Source organism: Macaca thibetana, chromosome 20 (genome assembly GCF_024542745.1).
Source record: "Macaca thibetana thibetana isolate TM-01 chromosome 20, ASM2454274v1, whole genome shotgun sequence".
In the NCBI taxonomy this organism is placed as follows: Eukaryota; Metazoa; Chordata; class Mammalia; order Primates; family Cercopithecidae; genus Macaca; species Macaca thibetana.
Genome location: NC_065597.1, coordinates 11,731,016 through 11,738,169, shown reverse-complemented (window position 1 = coordinate 11,738,169; position 7,154 = coordinate 11,731,016). Strand labels below are relative to the sequence as shown.

At 45.6% G+C, this 7,154-nt stretch overlaps 1 non-coding gene across 1 annotated transcript; it reads right to left on the bottom strand.

Annotated features, from left to right (window-relative positions):
- Nucleotides 1-3,723: 3,723 nt before the first annotated feature.
- LOC126945166 (U4 spliceosomal RNA) lies at nt 3,724-3,868 on the bottom strand. Its single transcript, XR_007722334.1, has one exon. It is a non-coding gene; the product is annotated as a U4 spliceosomal RNA (small nuclear RNA).
- Between the last annotated feature and the right edge of the window lie 3,286 nt (nt 3,869-7,154).

Below are 7,154 nucleotides of genomic sequence, written 5' to 3'. Positions count from 1 at the left end.
AACCCCGGGGCCTCGCCGGGCGCGCGAACTACGCTTCCCAGAGGCCCGCGCGCGCGCGGGCCCCGCCTAGGCGGCCTCAGAAGACGCGTTAGGGACCCCTGCGAGGGCCAAGGGAGGCGGCCGGAGTGGCTCGAGTGTGCGTGTGTCCGTGTATTCCACAGTCACTGTGCGCCTCCTCTGTGCAAGGGGCTTGTTACTAGCCGGGGGATCGGCCGGGAAAGACCCTGGTTTCGGGGAGCAAGCGTACGCCCCGTGGGGCGAGGATGAAAATAAAAACGCAAACATAATGTCAGGTCTTGACTTCAGCTCTAAGAGTGACACACGAAGGGCGTGAGACAGCGTCAGAGGGTGGGGCATTTGCATCTTCATCAAAAGGCAATTTTCCATTTCTCATTTCAGAGAAAAGAGAAACTTCGGACTTCGGATAAATCCGTGGCCTCCTGAACAGTGTGCCAACGCAGACCGACTGCCGTGTTATTTCATTACTCAGTAGTCCCTTGCGCAGGATTTTGTGTTTGGGACAGGCCAATAGTGATGGAAATTTTCTTTCTTTTCTCTTCCTTTCTTTCCTTTCTCTCTCTCTCTCTTTTTTTTTTTTTTTTTTTCTCTCTCTCTCTCTCTCTCTTTCTTTTCAGATGGAGTTTCGCTCTTGTTGCCCAGGCTGGACTGTAACAGCGCGATTTTGGCTCACCGCAACCTCCGCCTCCCGGGTTCAAGCGATTCTCCCACCTCAGCCTCCCGAGTAGCTGGGATTACAGGCATGCGATGCGCCACCACGCCCGTTTAATTTTGTATTTTTTAGAGACGGGGTTTCTCCATGTTGGTCATGCTGGTCTCAAACTCCTAACCTAAGGTGATCTGCCTGCCTCGGCCTCCCAAAGTGCTGGGATTACAGGCGTGGGCAACCGCGCCCGGCCGGATGGAAATTTTCAGCACAAAGATAGGTCAACTTTTAGATACAGCCATTAGGTTTATGTAATTATGTGTTATATATCACAGACATTCAGTCTACATTTCCTAGATTTCAGCTTGATTTCTTAACATTAGAGCATCGCATACCAACATGGTAGAAAATGACTGAAACAAAATGTTCCTGATGTCACACTGCTTTATCAAAAATATGAACATTCAAAAATAAATGCTTTATGCCAGGTGCGGTGGCTCAAGCCTGTAATCCCAGCACTTTGGGAGGCTGAGGCAGGTGGATCACCTGAGGTCAGGAGTTTGAGACCAGCCTGACCAACATGGAGATACCTTGTCTCTACTAAAAATACAAAAGTAGCCGGGCATCGTGGCGTATGCCTGTAATCCCAGCTACTCAGGAGGCTGAGGCAGGAGAATCGCTTGAATCCGGGAGGCAGAGGTAGTGGTGAGTCGAGACTGCACCATTGGACTCTAGCCTGGGCAACAAGAGCAAAACTTCATCTCAACAAAACAAAACAAAACAAAAGGAAGAAAATTTCCATTACTGTTGGCTTGTCCCAAACACAAAATCCTGCGCAAGGGGCTACCAAGTAATGAAATAACATGTCAATTGCACAGGGAGGCTGAGGAGGGAGGAGCCCAGGAACTAAAAGACCAGCTTCGGCAACATGGCAAAACCCGTCTCTACAGAAAATACAAACATTAACTGGTTGCAATAGTGTGCGCTTGTCAAGTCCCAGCTACTTGGGAGGTTGAGGTGGGAAGATCGTTTGAACCTGGGAAGCAGAGGTTGTGGTGGGTTGTGATTTCACCACAGCACTCTGGCCTGGGTGACAAAGCGAGACTCTGTCTCAAAAAATATATATATATATAAATTAATGAGTGCTTTCTATCACTGCTTTGTGAATATAGTGCTCTGGAATTAGCAGAAGGCATAATTCAGAAGTATGAATTAGAGTGGACCGGGAGGCCTGAGGCAAGTGACTTAGTAGCTGCAACTAAGGCAACTGCAGGCTGGGCACGGTGGCTCACGCCTGTAATCCTAGCACTTTGGGAGGCTGAGGGGGACGGATCACCTGAGGTCAGAGTTTGAGACCAGCCTGGCCAACATGGTGAAACCCCATCTCTACTAAAATTACAAAAATTAGCAGGGTGTGGTGGCATGCACCTGTAGTCCCAGCTACTTGGGAGGATGTAGCAGGAGAATCACTTGAACCCCAGAGGTGTAGGTTGCAGTGAGCCAAGACTGCACCAGTATACTCCAACCTGGGTAAGAGATGGAGACTGTCTCAAAAACAAACAAACAAAAAAACCACCACTACCACCACCAACAAAAAAACCAACTGCAGGTGCACAAGGGGAAAAGAATTCCAGGCTGAAGAAACTGAAGGTGCAAAAGCTCTCAGATGGGAACAAGCTTGGTGTGCTTAGGAACAGATAGATGCCTAATGTAGCTTAGCAGAGTGAGGGATAAGAGAGTGAGCAGAGCAGAGGTAGGGCAGGTAGACTGGGGCTTGATGGAGCAAGGCTTTGGAGGTTGTGATGAGGGGTGTGGATTTTACTTTGTGTGATGAGAGTCACTGGCTTAGTAACAGCAGTGGAATCACTATGAGAGAATAAGAGGAATTTTTCCTATTGTCCCAGAATTGGTAACCAGGACTCAGAATTGAGGATTAAGTTCTATATTCTAAGGAAAGATGAAAACATTTCAGGTGAGAACCTCTCAGGTCTTATCAAAGGAAGCTGGGTGCTGAATTCTGAATTTGCTTGTTACTATTAACCATTGACTCAATGCCACCCTTCTTTCCCAGGCTATCTAAGAGTATGATGGGAAAGAAAAGAAAAAGTCCCTACCCAGGCACGGTGGCCTGTAATTCCCACACTTTGGGAGGCTGAGGAGGGAGGATCGCTTGAGCCTAGGAGTTCCAGACCATCCTGGGCAACATAGTGAGACCTTGTTTCTATAATGGTAATAATAATAATAATAATGCCAGGTGTGGTGGCACACCAGTAGTCCCCGGCTACTGGGGAGCCTGAGGTGGGAGGATCACCTTGAGCTAGAAGAGGGTGAGGATGCAGTGAGCTGAGATCGTGCCACTGTACTCCAGCTTGGGTGACAGAGCAAGACCCTCTCTCAAAAGAAAGAAAAAGAATTCCTCAGATGAGCAAGCCTTCTACCTAGTGCGGAAGGCAGCGTTCATCCCCACTCCCACCTGCAAGATGAATGTGAGAAAGAGCACTCAAACACTGAGCCTACCCAGGAGAGGGGGAGGTTTTAAAAACTGCCCCGCTACCTCCCAGAGAAAAGGGAAAGAGAACAACGCTGTTTGTAAGGAGAGCAACCTAAATTTCTACTGTTTGTGTAGAAAGTACATGTACTGGAAAATAATTGGGCTTTAGCCCCCAGGGGAGAGGTGTGCAGTTCACAATGGTAAGAGGCTGTGGAATTAACTGGGTGTGAGAAGAAGCTCACACCCAGCTGGAGAATGAAGGAAGCTGAAGCAGAGCTGGGTGTTTCAAGTCAGGTATCTACTGGTTTCCTCTAAGGAACTCACAGATGCACTCCTGCTTCTAAGAGTGTGGCTCAGCAACCTTAATGCTGGATAAAACATTTTAAACATCTTTTAAAATGTATTGATAAGCTAGAAAATTGGTAAGGAATACAGAGAAGCCCAAACCCAAACAAAACGAATAACTTAGAGTAGTAGGCAGAACATAGAATGCTAGCTTTCACCTGGGAATCATTTGCCAAATGAGGCAAACTTGAGCTTTGTTTTTCTTTCTTTTTTTCCCCTTCAGTCTCCATAGAGACTGTCAAAAATTAAATTGCCAATGTCTAGTATAGTTCACGTCATCATGGCAGTGTGTTGGGAAAAGTTTTCAATTAGCAGTAATTGTGCCTCAGATAAACCCCATTTTTACGATACTGCCATTGCACAAAGCTAAGAGCTTTGTTTTTCATAGTCCTGTAGGCACAAGAGCCAAGTGACAAAACCCAGACCCCATCCAAAGTAGGATATCTAATAGAAGACACTCCCCACCACCCAATGAAAATTAGGACTCCATAGATGAATACTCCCATGGTAGAGACTGCAAGGTAAATTACCTGTTTCAAACTTTCACAATGAGTAGGGGGATTGGTGGAGGTGGTTGGTGGATATCTTTTTTTTTTTTTTTTTTGAGACGGAGTCTCGCTCTGTAGCCCAGGCTGGAGTGCAGTGGCCGGATCTCAGCTCACTGCAAGCTCCGCCTCCCGGGTTCACGCCATTCTCCTGCCTCAGCCTCCCAAGTAGCTGGGACTACAGGCGCCAGCCACCGCGCCCGGCTAGTTTTTTGTATTTTTTAGTAGAGACGGGGTTTCACCGTGTTAGCCAGGATGGTCTCGATCTCCTGACCTCGTGATCCGCCCGTCTCGGCCTCCCAAAGTGCTGGGATTACAGGCTTGAGCCACCGTGCCCGGCCTGGTGGATATCTTTCCTGAGAATTTGTAACCAAAGCTGGTTCCTATGTGGAATTACAACCTGTATTCACAGTCCCTGGGTGGTTCAAAAAACTGCAAGCTGAGAATGTAGTTTAAATTGGTTCTCGGCTAACAGTGCTTCCAGGCATCTGGCAGAATCAAACATAAATCCAGTCTGGGAGAACTTACCTCCAGTCCAGGCTTCAAAGGACTTCCTCAAATGTAATCCCAAGAAATATGAGCTCACAGTCATGAATCACAAACACAAAGCACATGCAGAAAACATGGAACCATGAATGACAGTAGAAAAAATAGTATAATATTCATAACAACCTCAAATATAGGGAGTTGTCAGTGTCAGACACAAAATTTATAATACTATGTCTAATATGTTTCAAAAATTAATTTTATTTTATTTCATTTTTATTTGTTTATTTTTATTTTTTTTTTTTAATTTTTTTTTTTTTTTTTTGAGACAGAGTCTCGCTCTGTCGCCCAGGCTGGAGTGCAGTGGCGCGATCTCGGCTCACTGCAAGCTCCGCCTCCCGGGTTCACGCCATTCTCCTGCCTCAGCCTCCCGAGTAGCTGGGACTACAGGCGTCCACAACCGCGCCCGGCTAATTTTTTTTTTTGTATTTTTAGTAGAGACGGGGTTTCACCGTGGTCTCGATCTCCTGACCTTGTGATCCGCCCGCCTCGGCCTCCCAAAGTGCTGGGATTACAGGCGTGAGCCACCGCGCCCGGCCTATTTATTTTTTGAGACAGAGTCTCCCTCTGTCACCCAGGCTGGAGTGCAGTGGCATGATCTCGGCTCACTGCAAGCTCCGCTTCCCAATGGGTTCACACCATTCTCCTGCTTCAGCCTCCCGAGTAGCTGGGACTACAGGCATCTGCCACCAAGCCAGGCTAATTTTTTGTATTTTTAGTAGAGATGGGGTTTCACTGTGTTAGCCAGGATGGTCTCAATCTCCTGACCTCGTGATCTGCCTGCCTCGGCCTCCCAAAGTGCTGGGATTACAGGCATGAGCCACCGTGCCCAGTCGTCAAAAATTTATTTTAATAGACTAAAGTAGGGGTTGGACATATGAATAAAGAACAAGAATCCAAAATCTTAAGAACCAAATAGAATTTTAAAAATGACCAGGCGTGGTGGCTCACACCTGTAATCCTAGCACTTCAAGAGGCCGAGGCGGGTGGATCATGAGGTCAGGAGCTCAAGACCATCCTGGCGAATACAGTGAAACCCTGTCTCTACTAAAAATACAAAACACTGGCTGGGCGTGGTGGCATGTGCCTGTAGTCCCAGCTACTCGGGAGGCTGAGGCGAGAGAATCACTTGAACCCGGGAGGCAGAGGTTGCAGTGAGCCTAGATCACGCCATTGCACTCCAGCCTGGGCTGCACAGCAAGACACTGTCTCAAAAAGAAAAAAAGAAAGAAAATCTTTAAGTTAAAAATGTAATGCACAGGGTTAACCATAGATTAGACATAGCCAAAGAGAAAATTAGTGAACAGAAGGTCGATCTGAGGAAATTACCCACAAATGGACAAGGAGATGAAAAAAAGTTTAAAAAAGGCAGAGAGCTATAACACATCTAATCTGGGTTCCAGAAGAAGAAAAGAAGAGAATCGAGGCAATATTTGAAAAAGATAAAGGGTGAAAATTTCCAGAACTGATGAAAGATATAAATTTAAAGATTCTGGAATCCTGACACTCCAAGCCAGATAAACAAAAATAAATTTACACTGAGACACATCATAGTGAAACTGTAGGACATCAAAGAAGATCTTTAAAATGCAAGAGAGAAAAAACATATTACCTTTGAAGGAATGAAAATTAGAAGATGGATAGCTGGGTGTGATGGCTCCCAGCTACTTGGGAGGCTGAGGCAGGAGGATGGCTTGAACCTGGGAGGTGGAGGTTGCAGTAAGCTGAGATTGCACCATTGCACTCCAGCCTGGGCAACAGAGCAAGACTCTGTCTCAAAACAACAACAAAAAAGGAGAATTAGAAGATGGTAACAATGGAAGACAGCTGGAATTATATCTTCATGAATGAGGATTAAATAGAGGGATTTTTTGAAAAACAAAAAACAGAATGTCATCAACAGAGACTTATTAAAGTTGGGTGTGTTTCAAATGGAAGGAAAATTATTCCACATGAAAAGTCATATATAGACAATGAAACAGCGAACAAAGAAAATGGTAAATCTATGTGTAAATCTAAATTAAAATTGACTATATAAAACTATTGATTATGTCTTGTGGGTTTAAAAAAAGATGAAACTAAAATCCAGGTCAACAGAAGAAAATCAAGGTGCTCCTGATGAGAGATTAAAGGTTCTAAGGTTATTATATTGTTTTGGAGGATAAAGAGGGACTTCAGTGGGTTGACTATATGTCACAAAAGTCCCTATGGCCTCTTGGTCTCTCATTTTCTCTTAATGTCAGCATTTGTTTCTCTTCCTCCTTTATGAAGACCTCACAGCCAGTCAACTGAACTTTTTTCCTACCAGGGCTCTTGATTCTTTTATCCCCACCTTGTGCTGAAACTGACCTACAAAATCCAGTATCATGCCAGTTGAAAACTGCTGGGAAAATGAGCCTGTTGACAATTTTTTTACCCATTTTCAAGCCCACTTCTCCACTTCACCTCCAGTCTTAGAGACAGACGTTCCTTTACTGATTTGGAGAACAGTGCTCTCTCTCGGGGTCCTTGGTCCCCAATCCCTTCTAATCTATCATCCATATTTCTTCTACATCTCACATTT